The sequence below is a fragment of the Coccinella septempunctata genome, chromosome 8, assembly GCF_907165205.1.
Source record: "Coccinella septempunctata chromosome 8, icCocSept1.1, whole genome shotgun sequence".
NCBI lineage: Eukaryota > Metazoa > Arthropoda > Insecta > Coleoptera > Coccinellidae > Coccinella > Coccinella septempunctata.
This window is the reverse complement of record NC_058196.1, coordinates 10,897,585-10,915,499: the sequence shown is the minus strand read 5'-3', so window position 1 is coordinate 10,915,499 and position 17,915 is coordinate 10,897,585. Positions and strand designations below refer to the sequence as shown.

Here is a 17,915-nt window from a genome sequence, read left to right as displayed (position 1 = left end):
CCTCTTCCTTTTCTTCCTTTAGTTCTGACCGTCTAGTCCCCAACCCTAAACCTGCCTTCGCCAACTTGATAGTTTCTTCACTTGCCACTTCTGCTTTTTAAAATTCCATTTTAGCTTCATTGAACGCCTCTCAATCTGTTTATTAGTTATGCTTTCCCATCCTCTTAAAATTTCAGGTGGTAATGTAGATTCTACCAAAGGAAACAGCATATATGCGTAAGTATTTGTTGATACGCCAAGAACTTCTAGTGACTTTAGACTAGTGTCAAGATTATTCACTAACCGGGACAAATAACTTCCTTTCTCATCACAAATTCCTTCTATTTTATCTATTCGTAAGCGGCCTCTTCATATACGTTTTATATCCATTAAAAACTCTCTCGTAGATGATGCGAATTATCAGTTGAAGGAACGCATAAATAAACAACTTCTACCTTAGCAATGCTTCGATCACGGTTTTGCTTTTTTTTAGGCTATAAAAAGGTCATATTAAAATAGAAAAAATTAACTTTATTCATCCTTTCACTAATTAATTCGAGTATTTCATTTACTAAGAAATGAAAAATAAATAACTCACATTCAAAAAAACATCCACAAAAAGAAAGAATAAAAAAAATATATGCAAAGGTAAAATTTACTCATGAACATGAATACCTTGTGTTTATTTATTATAACTATTATAACATATAAACAAAGTGTAACGAGAGGGTAGTTTTCAAACCTACCCCCTCATTTTAGAATAATTATTTTAGTTTTCATTTTTAAATAATTTTATTTTGAATTAATTTTCCGAGAAATCTTTTCGAATTTCCAATTCAGGATTCCGACATCGTTCGGAATTGTAAACATACCGTACCGTTTTTATTCCGTTTTTATTCCCTAAAAACGATGTCGCACCGTATAAAACATCCTGAATTGGAAGATAACCGAGTTTTCTTGTTCGCTAGCACAGATAAGTCGAAATTAAGACGTTTTCATCGACGCAAAATTACCGAATTTCGACTGTCGGGCACATCTGATTTCCGCACCCCCCCTGTGGGTATAAAATCAGATGTTCCCCCGCAGGCCACTTCACTTATGATTAACTTACTGCCGACTTACGATTAACTTGCTGCCGTCTTGCGATTTTCCCGTGATTAGTTTTGACTACCGATAAGCCGCCGAGGATTTTGGAGAATTCACCAATTTTGTTTTGGTTTTCTTTTCGGGGAAATTTTAGAAGAAGTTTTTTTTTAAGTTATTTTTTTTTCTCTACTGTTCTTTCTTTTCTCTTGTGAGTGCAAGTGGCCAAGCCAAAGGTAAGACGACACGTCGTTATTTTCTTTTATATTGGAACTTCAGCCTCTCTTCAACCCTTCCTACCCCGGTTTCAGTTCCACCCCTACTGCTAAAGCACCCCGCTGGCGTACTCAGGGGGTGCGGAGGCACTTTGGAGTGGCAGAAAACCTTCCTTTATCCCTTCCTAACCCGGGTTAAGTTCCACCCCTATTGCTAAAGCACCCCGCTGGCGTGGATACTCAGGGGGTGCGGAGGCACTTTGGAGTGACCAACCCTCTTTCCTTCCCCGTTGTTTCGACGCTCACAGTTGCTATCGAAGAACCCCGCTGGCGTGGATACTCAGGGGGCGAAGAGCGCAACTAGGGGTGAGCTGTTGTGAATCTGTGCCGTCTTTCATCCCCTAACCTGGCTGAGGTCCGATATCTGTCCGTCAAGTGTACGTCTCAGGTTCTGGCTGGCGAACAAGTCCGTTAACCCCCGTATAACGTTTGAGATCGGATCCCGTGTTATTCCGTCCGTCTTGCCCCTGTAAATCAAACCGATTTCGAATCACTGTGAAAATTTTGTAGTAGTGCCATTTGTGTTCCCCTTTTACGAAAATAAAAGTTGTATACGTTGATTCTGCCTATCATTGTGCGTCGCTAACACCCTAGACACCAGGGAGCCCTGTCTCCGGCTAGTAGCTGCCAGGGTAGGTTTGCTATTCTCCCTTAAAGAATAGCTGGCGCTCGAGTACACCGAGAAAAACCCCGTTACAAAAATGGCGCCCGAGCAGGGACCGTTCAGAATCTACCAGGAAACAACTGAGGTGAGAGACATTAACCGGACAGTGAGTAACTATTCCTTGAACGGAAAACTGTGAAAAATAAACTTGAACTGTGTTTTATTCCCTGCCTCTCTGTATTGAACTGTTATACTGTGAATTGAATTGGACTACATTTTGAAAATTTTCCTACTGTTGAACCCCGTTGAAAATAATTTGTGATTATGTTTTTTGCCGATTACTGTATTGAGTTGTTGAACACTGAACTGTTATTCCGTCGTTATATCAGTGAAAACTATTTCCGATTTCTAATTGCATATTTCTGATTTATTGAATTGAACTGTTTTAATTTCACATTTAAGGTGAGTGAATTTCCGGACTTTGAAAAATTGAAAATTTATTGTCGCAATTGGTAAAATTTAATAGGTGTGATTTACCTATCGGTTCAATAGGGAATCACCTATTACCTGTTGATAACCTCTCTACCTGTTTTCTATTTTCTTTCGACCTGTACTGTTGAAACCTACCGATTATTTCTGAAAACTGAAAGCCGATTATTGTGATTTATTTTCTGGCTATTGAACTTTGAAGACTGTTTGGAATTTAACCTGTGCGTCTTGGTGCTGTTCGAATTTCAGGAAATTTTCCGGACTATACGAAGTGACTTGCGATTGTGTGCGGCATTTCTCGAATATTTTCGGACTTTAGTGGGACTGATAGAAAATTTTTTTTCGAGTAACGTTGGACTTTTGAATTTTTTGTGATACATCGGGACTTAGATTGTTTTTGGTGCGCCGGGACTTAGACTCTTTTCTGATACACCAGGACTTAGACTTAATTTTTGTTCGGGTTGCACCGATACCCACTTCGAACTTAAGTGAATAGGTTGGTTAACGATTAACTTACCGGGTTGGACTTAGAACTTAAACGGATTGTGAAAGACATACCCAGTGTGAAATATTGGTGCGTTCTGAATCGGACTTAGTTGGAAATAATATGTCGAACATGGATGTGAACCGGTTACTCAGTGATGAACTTACATTCGAATTGCAACTGAGAGGACAATCGATACCCGGTACTGTGATGACTAAACGGAGTCTGCTACGACAGGTGCTTCAGTCTAATGAACCTCTACTACCCCCCACATCATTGAACCCCGCCTCCGAGATTGAGATCTGTCAAAATAAACTCACCGATTTGGTGGAATCCCTTCAGAACTTCAATCATAATAATGCGGCTAACGAATTTTCGCGAATTTACACCAGATTAATACACAGTCAAGGCAGGCTGAACTTTATTGTCACCACAGACACAACACAGTTACAATTGATTGAGCAAATGAAGGCGACTACAGATAAGGCGTTGGAGACACTGGAGGAGCTACGTAGGAAGAGTAATGCTGAACAGCCGCAGACATCCAACCGAGATCACAGGTCTCTTTTGGATTAGGAGGTGCCCAGTTCACCTGGGATGTCGCCGATCCAGCCGGAGAGGTTGTCAAAGGTTGAGACATCACTTATCGACTTAGGAGATGGTGTCGATCCTCCTGCTGTAGTTAATGTCTCACGTACCGGTACACCTGTAAGAAATCCAACATTAGAACGGGTCATGAATCAGACAAGGCAGACATGTAGAGCATTTTTGCAACAATTACCAGCGATACCTCTCACACAGTCACAGGACTGTGGGACAACAACACCTGAGGGTCCGACACAAAGTAGATGGGTTAATTCCACACGAAGGGTGTCTTTCTCACACTTACCTGCACCGTGGATAAATTCTGACCGGCCAATTATCACAACACCTGCCAGATCGGAACCGGAGTCTCGATCAACAGTACCAACTGTCCCGGTACACAAATGGAACATCTCCTTTGATGGCACTGGTAGTGTGACTGGATTCCTTGAGGAGGTGGAGAGGCTGGCTGAATCCCGTAGGGTATCCCTGGAGCAAGTTTTTGAATCAGTGTATGAATTACTACGAAAGGATGCTAGGGATTGGTTCATTCCCCGGAGAGGTACTTTCGAGGACTGGGAGGACTTTAGCAGCCAACTGAAAGAAGCATTTCTGCCAGTAAACTACGAGGAGAATCTGTTGGAGGAAATAAAAAGGCGAACACAGGGGCCTGAAGAAAAGTTGCTTCTATATGTTACCCGGATGCAGAACTTGTTCCAGAAACTCACCTATGCAAAACCATCCGAGGTGGAGCAGATCCGGCTTATCCGACAGAGGTTGATCCCGCCCTTACAGCAAGCCTTGGCCTTCCAGGAGACCAAGACTTATGATGAACTTCTCCGTAAGGGAAAAGTTTTTGAACTGGTCCAGTGGCAGATGAGCCAGTACACCCGGCCACCCTCCAAACCAGGTTTTGTGGAGGAACCTCACCTGACATACAGTCCCCGTCAACTGAACCGATATCAAGCCAGTTTTTCTATGGATACCGGAAAGCAGGATCACCAAACAATCGATCACAGGCAGTCAGTATCGCCGACACAAGCCAGCCAGACACGACTTTCTCCGCCGAGGGAAAGCCGTCCAAAGCCACTTAAGTCCAGAGGGTCAATAGCCCAGCGACAGGAATCTGACCGTCCGACTTCTGGAGACAGGTCCGAAGGTCGATCCAGACCTGCAACACCGCCACCCCGCCGTCCAGCCGAAAATAGCCCCGCTGACCGGACCGAGCCACCATCAGGGAGGAGAGTGTCCTTCCAGACACAGTGTTTCCGATGTGGTGGATATGGCCACATGCGTCGAAAGTGTCGCAGGCCACCGAAGATCTTCTGTTCTCGATGCCAGAGGGAAAACATTCTCTCACGAGACTGTCCGTGTTCGGGAAACTGAAAGGGAGATTGGAGGCGGAGTCGACCACATCTCCCGGAATCTTGACTCCACTGGCACCGACTACCTGTAATGATAACCGTCCATTAGTCTTCTTCTTCTCTTCTTCTTCAACAGCCTGTTCGTATCCACTCCTGGACATAGGCCTCCCCTTGAATTTTCCAATTTACTCAATCTTGAGCCAATTGGTGCCAACATCTTCCAACTCTTGACTTGACATCATCTAACCAGCGTTTCGGTGGTCTTCCTACGCTACACTTATGCTCTCGTGGTCTCCAATGTACAATTCTTTTGGTCCATCGATCGCCCTCCTGACGAGCCACATGTCCCACCCAGGCCCATTTCAGCTCCGCTGTCCTACCTATCACATCCTCCACCCTCGTTCTCTTTCTGACCTCTTCGTTTCGAATATGGTCTCCCAGGGAGATTCCTAGCATAGCCCTTTCAATAGCTCTCTGGGTCGTTCTCATTCGGTTTGCTGAATGGACTGTGAGCGTCATCGTCTCTACGCCGTAGGTCAAAACTGGGAGTATACAGGTGTTAAATACTTTTCTTTTGAGATTTATAGGAATGTCTGGATTTCTCAGAACATTTCTAAGTTTTCCCACTGCGGCCCAGGTCATACGGATTCTTCTTGTTATTTCCGCTGTTTGGTTCTGTTTTCCTAGGGTTATTGTATGTCCCAGGTATACATATTCAGTAACCTTCTCGATCTCACTACCATCCATTTCGACTTTAAAATCCTGTTCACTCATTACCTTGATCTTGCTTAGGTTCATCTTCAAGCCGACCTTTTCTGACTCCTCTTTCAACTGCTTCAAAATCTCCTGGAGTTCTTCTACTTTGTTACTTATGAGTACAATATCGTCGGCAAATCTTAGATAGGTGAGATGTTGTCCGTCGATTTTTATACCCCGTTTCTCCCAATTTAGTTTTTTAAATACATCTTCCAGTGCAAGGGTGAATAATTTCGGAGAGATGGTGTCTCCTTGTCTAACTCCTCTTTTAATTCTAATTTTTTGAGTGGCTAGATTTTCTGCTATATTTATTTGGATGGTAGCTTTCTTATATATTTGCTTGAGGAGATCTCTATATCTGGAGTCTATCCTTGCGTTATTCATTCCCTGGAAGATTGCCCACAATTCTACGGAATCAAACGCTTTGCTATAGTCGACAAAGGCTAAGTGCAGGGGTACATTGTACTCATTACATTTTTCTATAAGTAAACGTATTGTCTGGAGATGTTCTATCGTGCTGTATCCTTTTCGAAAACCTGCCTGTTCAACTGGTTGATAATCGTCGAATTTATTTGAAAGCCTATTAGTGATTATCTTGGTCAGGAGTTTATATGGATGGGGTAGGAGACTGATTGGGCGGTAGTTTTCTAGATTCAGTTTGTCTCCTTTCTTGTGAATTAGGGTGACCTGTGCGTTCTGCCATGTATCCGGAATAACAGCGTGTTGAAGACATTTATTCCGTTAGTAGAGGTCAGAATAGCCGGCAAACACTTCCGAGCACTGATAGATACCGGAGCGACCAGGAGTTTCTGCAGTCAGGCCGTATCCGATCAATGTGAAAGTAAAGGAATCACAGGACAAACAATGCACAACAGTTTCGCAGTAATAGCGAACGGACAAACCACCGTCACACCGAAACTGTACACCACCACCGTGCAAATTTCCGATTACACACTGCCTGACTTGAAATTCTTACTGGTACCAAACTTACCGGTTGACATTATTCTGGGGATGGATGTTCTGTCGACTTTCAAGTTTTCCGTAAATTTCAGTACCGCCGAGTGCTTTCTGGAAGGCCGTCTGATCTCGAAACCGATGACTCCTGTCGAAACCACCGCAGAAGTTCACACCGCCGAAGAACACCTGTTGGAGCTGACGGAGTCTCAGAAACAGGAGCTGGAGGCATTTCTGAAAGAAGAATTGAAGAAGTTTGAAGACCTATATGGTACAACCGACCTGATTGAACATAAGATCAAACTGAAACCGGGCACCGAACCGATCAAACAACGATACCGACCCCTAAACCCGAAAATGCAGGAGATCTTCAATCAGGAAGTAGACCGTATGCTGGCTGAGGGAGTGATTGAACCCTCCAAGTCACCGTGGAGTTCACCGGTAGTGTTGGTCAGGAAGAAAGACGGAAAGTACCGTTTTTGCATCGACTTCCGTGCCGTCAACCAAGTGTCTGTAAAAGATGCATACCCGTTGCCGTACATTTCTGGGATTCTGGATAAACTGCGTAAGGCCAAGTACATTTCCACACTGGATCTGAAACGAGGATACTGGCAGATACTGTTAGCAAAGGAAAGCCGTCCGATTACTGCCTTCACAGTTCCAGGAAGGGGATTGTTCCAGTTCACCGTCATGCCGTTTGGTCTTCACGCTAGTCCAGCCACATTCCAGAGATTCTTAGACACCGTTATTGGCCCAGAAATGGAACCGGAGGCATTCGCTTACCTGGACGACATAGTTGTCCTGGGGGAAACTTTCGAGGAGCACCTGGAGAACTTAAGAGAAGTATTCCGGCGGTTGGGAGAAGCCAATCTTCGTCTCAATCCCGAAAAGTGCGATTTCGTGCGAAAATCCCTAAAATACCTAGGACATGTCGTTACCTCCGAAGGAATCCGTACCGACCCGGATAAAGTTTCCTCTATCGTAGCATTCCCAGCGCCGAAAACCATCCGTGAATTGCGCCGTTTTCTGGGAGTTGCTAGCTGGTACCGCCGTTTTATAGAGAACTTTTCCGATGTCGTTGCACCGTTAACTCACCTGTTAAAGAAAAAACCACGTTGGAAGTGGGGTGAGGAACAACAAAAAGCGTTCGACCTCCTGAAACAAAAACTGACCGAATCACCGATACTGGCCTGTCCGGATTTCAATCAACCGTTCGTCCTGCAAACAGACGCCAGTGACGTAGGCCTTGGAGGAGCCCTGACCCAAATTCTAGATGGAGAGGAAAGGGTGATCGCCTATGTCAGCCTTACCTTGAACACCGCCGAAAGAAATTACTCCGTGTCCGAAAAGGAATGTCTCGCCATTGTTTTCTCAATAGATAAACTGCGACCATACCTGGAAGGATTTCATTTCACCGTAATTTCCGACCACATGAGTCTGAAATGGCTGAATTCAATCAAGTCACCGTCCGGAAGAATTGCTCGATGGGCCGTTTTCCTTCAGCAATTCGACTTTGAAGTCCAATACCGGAAAGGTGCCCTGAACAAAGTCGCCGACAGTCTGTCCCGAAACCCGTTACCGTCTGTAGATTCCGTATGCCTGGCCGACGTCGAAGTTCGCTGCAGTTGGTACAACAAAAAGCTTCAAGAGGTACAAAGAGACCCATAAGATTTCCCTGACTTCGCCGTTGAGGATGGGAAACTGTATCGTCACTTCTGGGACTCTTCCGACTTTACTGAAGTTGGATCCGGACAACCATGGAAGCTGTGTGTACCCACCGAACAACGACTGGAGGTCCTGAAAGAAAATCACGATTCGGAATTAGCTGGTCACCTGGGAATCTCCAAAACCATCTCTCGGCTAGCCCGGAATTATTACTGGCCAGGGATGTTCAGAGATGTCGCAAAATACGTAAGAAACTGCCCATCCTGTCAAAGGTACAAAGTACCACAACAGAAGACGCCTGGAAAAATGCAACCACATAGAATGACTGATGCACCGTTCCAAGAGGTCTGTACAGATGTGGTTGGGCCATTTCCCCGTTCCAAGAAGGGGAATTCTTACGTAGTGGTGATGCAGGACCGTTTCACGAAGTGGGTTGAATGCCGTCCGTTGCGGAAAGCCACCGCTAAAACCGTTTACTCAGCCCTATATGAACAGGTTATACTCCGATATGGCTGTCCGAAACTGGTGATATCTGACAACGGGGTACAGTATGACAGTAGACTGTTCAAAAACAGTCTCCGAGAGCTAAACATTGCCACCGTTTCACCCCTCCGTATACACCACAGTGCAACGCCGTAGAACGAGCCAATCGTACGTTGAAAACTATGATAAGTCAGTTCTGTGAAGCCGATCACCGTACTTGGGATGAGAAGTTGGGTGAACTAACCTTCGCCCTGAATACCGCAAAACAAGAATCTACAGGATTCACACCGGCATTCCTGAACTATGGAAGGGAACTAACAGTTCCAAAGGCAATCTACTCGTCAAACACCCAAGACGAAGACACCGAGGAGACAAACAGAAGCCCCGAAGAAAGTAGAGTAAATCTTACTCACCGTACCGAACAAATCCGTCATCTTCAGGAGGCCTATGAGTTTGTCAATACCAGGTTGTACCGTGCATTTGAGCAGCAAGCTCACCATTACAACCTCCGTCGAAGAGAAGTTCGTTTCCATGTCGGTGATAGAGTTCTGCGCCGTGCTAATCCGTTGTCATCCGCCGTTGATAGCTTTGCAGCCAAACTGGCTCCCAAGTTCTCTGGTCCGTATACCGTTGTGAAAGTAATTTCACCCGTTGTTTATGACCTGAAAGATGACAGTGGTAAGAAAATCACCAATATTCATGTGAAGGATTTAAAACCGTTCCATCCGTCTGATCATTAGTAAGTACACCGTATAGCAACCGAAATAAAAATCAACCGTACCGTTATATTATAGCATGCACCGATAATAAATGGGATACATCCGTTCTGTCTGACTCTATTTCACTCCTCTATTACCGTTAAAAATAATATTCATCACTGTAAATAGGTTAGTAATGGAGTACTACCGCTGCTTTCACCGAATAAGTGCCCAGGTGAGTGAAATGGAGCCTTATACTTGTATCTCCTTATTAACTGACAAAATGTGCATACCTATATTTCCGCGATTCCACCATAACCGATAGATCTAACCTGGTCTGCCAGTGTTGGAAGATTCTGTTCCGTACAGTTTTGTTTGTTCTGTGCAGCTTTTATTACCACCAAACAGGGCCGTCTGACTGTCATAGTGTAGATAAGTGGTATCCCAGAACACCTACAACAGAAAGTTCCGTTAATTCACTGGAAAAACGAAACCGTAACCGTTAATTCAATTTTTCTGTATTAATTGTGGGACCGATAATAACAAGTGAGATACACCCGTCCTGTCTGTCTCTATTTCACCCCTGTGGCACTGTTAAATACAATAACCGAATAGAAAATAGCAATAGAAGGCTGACACCGCTTACACCGATATTACAAACTGGCCTGAACGGTAAGTGAAATAGAACAGTTTATTTGTATCTCCTTATTAAAATTACCGACCGTACTTACCGTTTCTTCCGAAATTCCACCGTACACCCTGTTATCCCTCTGCTCCAGGATATCAGTATACTAAATGCTTTTCTCTCATTTGTATGCAACCTACAACTGCTGCTGACTCCAGCACCATCGGAGAGTTGCACCGCCGTCACAGGGGGAGCCAACGACGCTGTTTGGTGTTCCAGACTACCCTGGTTCGATGATATTGGTAACTGTTAGCCCCCATGACATGTGCCCGGGGCCGGCTTTGCGAAGTCCACCCTAAAATGGTTCAGAAATAACACAACGAATGACAAATCGAAATGGTACTCACTTTGAAGATTCCGTCCTGCACTGTTTCCACTATTTTCCGGCATTTCATTCACCGATGGAGGCTGAGATCGAGGTTTGGAACCACCCGGCGAAATTTGACAATTGGACTTTGGAGGTTAGCTGATAGAACACAGAACTTCGACATTGAAGCACACCGAGCAGACCATAGAGTGGGAGTAACCGAGATAGCATTAGCCGAGTATACGCCACCTGGAGTAGATTAGGTGAACCTGTTTAATGTAAATCCGATCTCAATCGTCTTTCCGCGAATAGTCAAACCGTTAACCGGACTTAGTAGATTTCACCGTGAAAAATTTAATCCCCTATTTCATCGTGGATTCAATTTTTCAACCGAAACCTTGGGGGATGTAACGAGAGGGTAGTTTTCAAACCTACCCCTCATTTTAGAATAATTATTTTAGTTTTCATTTTTAAATAATTTTATTTTGAATTAATTTTCCGAGAAATCTTTTCGAATTTCCAATTCAGGATTCCGACATCGTTCGGAATTGTAAACATACCGTACCGTTTTTATTCCGTTTTTATTCCCTAAAAACGATGTCGCACGGTATAAAACATCCTGAATTGGAAGATAACCGAGTTTTTTTGTTCGCTAGCACAGATAAGTCGAAATTAAGACGTTTTCATCGACGCAAAATTACCGAATTTCGACTGTCGGGCACATCTGATTTCCGCATCCCCCCTGTGGGTATAAAATCAGATGTTCCCCCGCAGGCCACTTCACTTATGATTAACTTACTGCCGACTTACGATTAACTTGCTGCCGTCTTGCGATTTTCCCGTGATTAGTTTTGACTACCGATTAGCCGCCGAGTATTTTCGAGAATTCACCAATTTTGTTTTAGTTTTCTTTTCGGGGAAATTTTAGAAGAAGTTTTTTTTTAAGTTATTTTTTTTTCTCTACTGTTCTTTCTTTTCTCTTGTGAGTGCAAGTGGCCAAGCCAAAGGTAAGACGACACGCCGTTATTTTCTTTTATATTGGAACTTCAGCCTCCCTTCATCCCTTCCTGCCCCGGTTTCAGTTCCACCCCTACTGCTAAAGCACCCCGCTGGCGTACTCAGGGGGTGCGGAGGCACTTTGGAGTGGCAGAAAACCTTCCTTTATCCCTTCCTAACCCGGGTTAAGTTCCACCCCTATTGCTAAAGCACCCCGGTGGCGTGGATACTCAGGGGGTGCGGAGGCACTTTGGAGTGGCTAACCCTCTTTCCTTTCCCGTTGTTTCGACGCTCACTTCAGTTGCTATCGAAGAACCCCGCTGGCGTGGATACTCAGGGGGCGAAGAGCGCAACTAGGGGTGAGCTGTTGTGAATCTGTGCCGTCTTTCATCCCCTAACCTGGCTGAGGTCCGATATCTGTCCGTCAAGTGTACGTCTCAGGTTCTGGCTGGCGAACAAGTCCGTTAACCCCCGTATAACGTTTGAGATCGGATCCCGTGTTATTCCGTCCGTCTTGCCCCTGTAAATCAAACCGATTTCGAATCACTGTGAAAATTTTGTAGTAGTGCCATTTGTGTTCCCCTTTTACGAAAATAAAAGTTGTATACGTTGATTCTGCCTATCACTGTGCGTCGCTAACACCCTAGACACCAGGGAGCCCTGTCTCCGGCTAGTAGCTGCCAGGGTAGGTTTGCTATTCTCCCTTAAAGAATAGCTGGCGCTCGAGTACACCGAGGAAAACCCCGTTACAAAAGATATAAAAGGTATAAAACTCATGAAAGCTAAGATAATACAAAAACAAAAAAACACATGCCACATATGCGTTTCGGCAGAAATTTTTGTCCTAAAGTATTGCTTTTCAGCTTATATTTGTAGGTGATTAAGATTCAAGGTAAGGTATTCAGATGATGCAATCCTTACATCATTTGGTGCTTTGCCCTATATACAGTAATCAGATTTTCCCTCAAGCGCCTCAGTCCCATATTTTCGCATTTCTTTTACACTTTGCTAAAGACCTGTCCAAGTAAATTCTGAAAAAGGGGGGAGAAAAACAACAAAAAAGGTCTCAGGCTTTTTTTTTTGTCTCAAATGAAGTGGTTAATCTATTCCCCAGCTTGATCATGGCTGTGTTTCGTTCAGGGAACATTTTAATGACCTTTATGAAACTTTTGCTGATATTCACATCCTCCTTTGTTTTCCATAATTGTGAAACTGGGACAACATCATAAGTTTTCTTCAAATCAATGAAGGCTTTGTGTGATTCTCTGTTACGTTGTATTCTTTTTTCTGTTGCAAACTTGATAGTGAAAATATTTTCTACTGTTGACCGTCCTGCCCGAAAACCTGCATGTTCTTCTGGTTGCTTCTATTTGATGCTCTCCTCAACTAAGGTTTGCAATATTCTAGAATATATTCTGTTTCAAAGCATTATGCTTAGTGCTTGTGAAAGCTCCTGAGCACTTTTTAAAATCACAGCTTAGTATTTCGAGCACTTTATCGAAAGGCTTATTGCTAAGTAATTCGTAAAGAGCTCCCGAGCACTAAAGTGGACGCAATTTCTTCTGGGGATTACTAAGCACTAAGCCCTTCGGAAATTTTGTCGAAACACGAATAAGCGATCGACGCGTTATCACTTTTTGACCATGTAGTATACCACAGACATAGGGTTAAACTATTTGATGAAGAAAAGGTGATCAAAATCAATTACGTCCGTTAAAAAGGAAAATAGATAGGGTAGACGTAGATTAAGGGTCCAATTTGTATTTTGCTCATATGATTTCATTAGAGTTGAAAGCATCTGAATTTTTTTCTGATATTTCAAAAATACCGACAAAAATTAATTGAAACAGAAGAACTAGTTGTAAGGTACCGATTCGTGTAGAATTTTTTGGGAATCGTTTAATTAGAAAAAATGAGAAAATACACAGCACACAAACTTACAAAATCAAATCAATCAACGAATGTTATGTTACTGAATTGATTCGACTTGAATTCCATGTTTTGATAAATAATTTCAATTTTTCGTTAACTGTTTATGGATTCTGAACAATACCAACAATCTATAGGGTACTCAAACGATTTGTCAAAATCAGCTAACCGTTCGTTGCCGTGCGGCACACAGGCTTTCCCTCCATTGATTTCCATGCTGTTTCGGTCGAGTTTTAGTGATGTTTCATTGTGTTTTGTGCATGCTTTTAAAAAAAATTCTGTTCCCGACGTTAGATCTCCTAATCATGGACAGTTCGTTTATTTGAGTCTTTTCCTCAAAATTTCGAACAGCGGGTATTCTGAAAACTTTACATTGTCGCCTTCACCTCTACTGCCACACTTGATTATACAACAAAAAGCAGGCATTTTCTCATTACCTGCGAAAGTATAAAAATCAAAAACTTTTACACACACCGATTCAAAAAAATGCTTTGTGTGCCCCACAGCAACGAACGGTCAGCAGATTTTGAAAAATCCTTAGAGTACACTATTGAATCATTGACTAATCAAGCAGTTAGAAATGGCTCTTTTCTTCGCTATCAAAATTCTTCCTTGACAATTTACGTAAAATAGACTCAAATACATAATATCAAATAAGGGTTTCAATTTGAAAATATTGAGTTTTGATTAATTCGCTGGTCTTCTTGATCTTCGACGCGTTTTCATTATTTTTCTCATAAGAATCTCAATAACACATGAATCTCAGAGTTTTAACCTATGGTATGGCACAATGATGTTGGAATTGCCACCAAATCGGCTATTTGCAATGACATACTGGATGTGCCATTCGAAATAAGGAACTAGAAATATAATGCCGGCATATAACCGGAATTTGCAAAGGTCTAAAAATATTCAGGGGAGAAAGCTCCTGGTCGAGAACTGCGACATGAAAATTTTCAGCATAAAATTTTGATTACCTCTCCGAAAACATTCAATTAACCATCACGGTGAAACACCCTGTATAATATAATATAGTCCCAAAAATATTAATATTTCGATTTGACTCAACCTATTTATAGAGACAATATTTATTTCTGTATTCCATGTGAAATTTTAGTACAATTCAAATCTGCTTTTGATATGATTGCTTACAGGTGTATGAAATAGCATGAAGCAAATTCGCAATTTGTGAAAACCGAATTCCCTTCTTTCAATATCCAAATAAGGAGAATCGTTAGGAAAAATAGTGCAATTGAATATCTTCCGATCACCATCTGCGAACTTATGAAAACACTTGTCGGCTTTCTCTATATTGAATAAAAACTGCCATAATCTTGACACATATGATTTACGACAAAATTGCGCTTGCTTTGAGGAAGCCGCTTCGAACGGTGTCCAAGGGAGCTTGTTTGAAATCTATGCCGGAGTACTCAATGGTTTTCATAAATGGCGAGATTTATAAAATAAAAAAATCGGGAATATCTCCGTATCGTGAATACGTGAATATCGTATATCCGTATCGTGAAACATATGAATCGGGGTTGATTTCGTGGCTTTCGCGTTTTCGATCGATTTTGGGTGTTTGTTAACGTGATAAATTCCCAAAGTTATAGAAAGTGTGACTAAGTATCGGCAGTTTTATAGTGGAAAATATTTTTCCGATCGGTGTTGGGGCTTGGACATAAATCATAAATAACAATTGAATATTTTCTTGAATTAAGATTGTGAATTCACAGAATTCAACATGCCGGCGAATTGTTTGTCATGTGGTACACCGGTGAGCAGAAGTAAGCCGGCTGTTCGATGTTTTTTGTGCGTTAATGAAGCACATCTGAATTGCCTGGGGATTCCTTCGGATGTGTTGGGGACGTCCGGACGCGGGGGAGGCATGAAATGGGTGTGCACAGGTGATAAGGAGGTGCCACGTAATAATCATAACAATAATATTGATATCAAACTCGATAAAATTATGTCCGATTTGACAGCTATCACAAGTCAGCAGGCGAAGTTCATGGATTCATTGAACTTTTATGGGAACAAGATAGATGATTTTGAGCTGAAGATGGCAATCTTCGAGGACATCAACTCGAAGCTGCATAAGCACGATGCTGAGCTCAAGACTCTTGTGGATGAGAATACGGACATAAGGCGAGAGTTAATTGTTTTACAACAACAGCTCAAGTCGAAAAACCTAGATATCATCGGAATACCGGAAAGAAAAAATGAAAATATACTAACTATTGTGGAAAAAATCGCCTCTAAGCTTGGTATTCCAAATGTGGGAAATTTCATAGAGGGCTGCTATAGAATTCACTATATGCCAAAAGTTAATTTGGGGACAAGACCTATCGTAATTGACTTCAAGAATAAGTCTTACAGAGATGAGTTTTTGCGAGCATATAGGGGAGATAAACAGAAAATCAAAACGAGCGATATTGGCTTTGATGGGGTTGAAGAGACCATATACGTTAATGAAAGTGTCCCCCTATTACAGAAAACTATTCAAGTCAACTCGGCAGTTTTGTAGAGACAATAATTACAAATATTGTTGGGTCCAGGATGGCAGGCTGTTGGTGAGGAGAACTGATTCCTCGAGGATTTTTCGCATTGTTTTTGAGGCTGAGCTGAACAAGTTGCCAAAGGAGTAGTGCGTGATTCCTTTTGGTAGTTATTTTTAGGTATAGTTCGTTTACATTATCAGGAATGGCTTTTAATTTGACTTTATCTTACCAAAATTGTCGAGGACTGAGAACTAAAACGACAGAATTTCTTAATTCATCATGGAATAGCACTGCGGAGGTGATATGTGTTACGGAATCGTGGCTCAGATCGACTATTAGCAGTTCGGAATTTATGTGTAGGAATTATAAAGTGTATCGGAAAGACAGATGTGATACGGGCAGTATTAAAAAAGACGGAGGTGGCGTATTCATTGGCGTTGCTGAATGCCTGCAGTGCGCGCAGGTGACGGAGGTCTGTCATTTGACCATGGTTGAGGACGTTTGGGTCAAGATTAGGCTCGGTGGAAATAGAAGCCTATTTATTGGTGTATGTTACATCCCTCCAAATACAACTTCTCAAGATTATGCGGGCTACTTTGACGCTGTGACCATCTTCATGGAGAATCATGCCGATGACATTTTCCTCCTCGTTGGTGACTTCAACCTGCCACTTTTTTCCTGGCATGCGGATTTGAATGGGGAGCTGGTCTGTGATGATGTGCAGAGAGACTCGTAAACCTTCTTCCGGAACTTCACAGCGTACAACTCGTTAGTACAGTTTAACGGTAATCTCAATAAAAATGGGAGAATATTGGACTTGATTTTGGCTCCTAATATTGACATCCATATATCGCATTCTTCATCTCCACTCGTGAGTGAAGACCCACATCATCCTGCCTTAGATATAAGTGTTAACCTTAGCATAAATAAGCATAAACCGAAAAACTTTATGTCAACGTTCAAATTCTTTAATGCTAATTATTCCGAAATAAACAATGAACTTTCAACCGTAGATTGGAAGAAGATTATGAACAGTGAAAATGTAAATACTAATGTTGCTAATTTTTATAGTATTCTCAATCATGTGATAGAGAAGTATGTCCCGAGGAGATCTATGAGACCCGGGGGTTTTCCCTGTTGGTTTTCCACTGCGTCAATTAAGTTAACAAAAGAAAAAACTAAAGCTCATAAAAAGTATAAAAAATTCCGTAAAACTGAGGACTATGCTTATTTTTCTGTTCTTCGTAAACAATGTAAGAAAATGATTGAAAGAGATTACTCTGATTATATAGCACACATCGAAAATAATATATCTAAAAATCCAAAGAACTTCTGGTCATATGCTGCGGAGAGTAGAAGAGACGGGCGGATTCCTAGTTCGATGACTCATGAAGATAAGGTATATGATAACGGCCAAGATATTGTTAATGCGTTCGGTGAATACTTCGCAAGTGTTTTTGATGATCCCAATAAACCGATCATCTATAAAAATAACAAAAACACGAATAATTTCGATAACATCAACATTGATTTTATTCAGAGGGAGGTTATATTGAAAAAGATAAGCGAGCTAAAACTCAATAAAGGACCTGGACCGGATTCAATTCATCCTGTATTTATAAGATCTTGTGCCAATTTTCTAGACTTGCCGCTACAGATGATTTTCAATCAGTCTATTCTCACCGGAATTTTTCCCAGTAAATGGAAAATTGCTAAAATTACTCCTGTTCATAAAGGTGGAAGAAAAGATATTGTGTCCAATTACCGACCGGTCTCTGTTCTGAGTCATTTTGGGAAAATATTCGAGTCAATCATAGCAGACTTTCTTTTTCGATCACTAGGAGGGAAGCTCAGCATGAAGCAGCATGGATTTTTCAAGGGAAGGTCAGTTCTTAGTAACTTGGCCCCATATGTTGATTTCATCTCAAAAAATCTGGATCAAGGTACTCAGGTGGATGCTGTGTATACGGACTTCGCCAAGGCCTTCGATAAGGTTCATCACGGAACATTGTTAGGCATATTAGCAGATTTTGGGGTTTCAGGGAATCTATTGCTGTGGATTGAATCTTACTTGTAGGATA

The 17,915-nt window shown here is 42.2% G+C and overlaps 1 protein-coding gene and 1 long non-coding RNA gene across 3 annotated transcripts in view; one reads left to right on the top strand and one right to left on the bottom strand.

Annotated features, from left to right (window-relative positions):
- LOC123318930 (C3 and PZP-like alpha-2-macroglobulin domain-containing protein 8) overlaps positions 1-17,915 on the top strand; it is a 1,198,665-nt gene that overhangs the window by 856,398 nt on the left and 324,352 nt on the right. The gene's annotated exons all lie outside the window — the stretch shown is intronic.
- LOC123318942 lies at positions 9,356-10,506 on the bottom strand. Its single transcript, XR_006538422.1, has 3 exons — positions 10,148-10,506; positions 9,710-9,869; positions 9,356-9,380 (listed from the first exon to the last, which is right to left on the bottom strand). It is a non-coding gene; the product is annotated as an uncharacterized LOC123318942 (long non-coding RNA).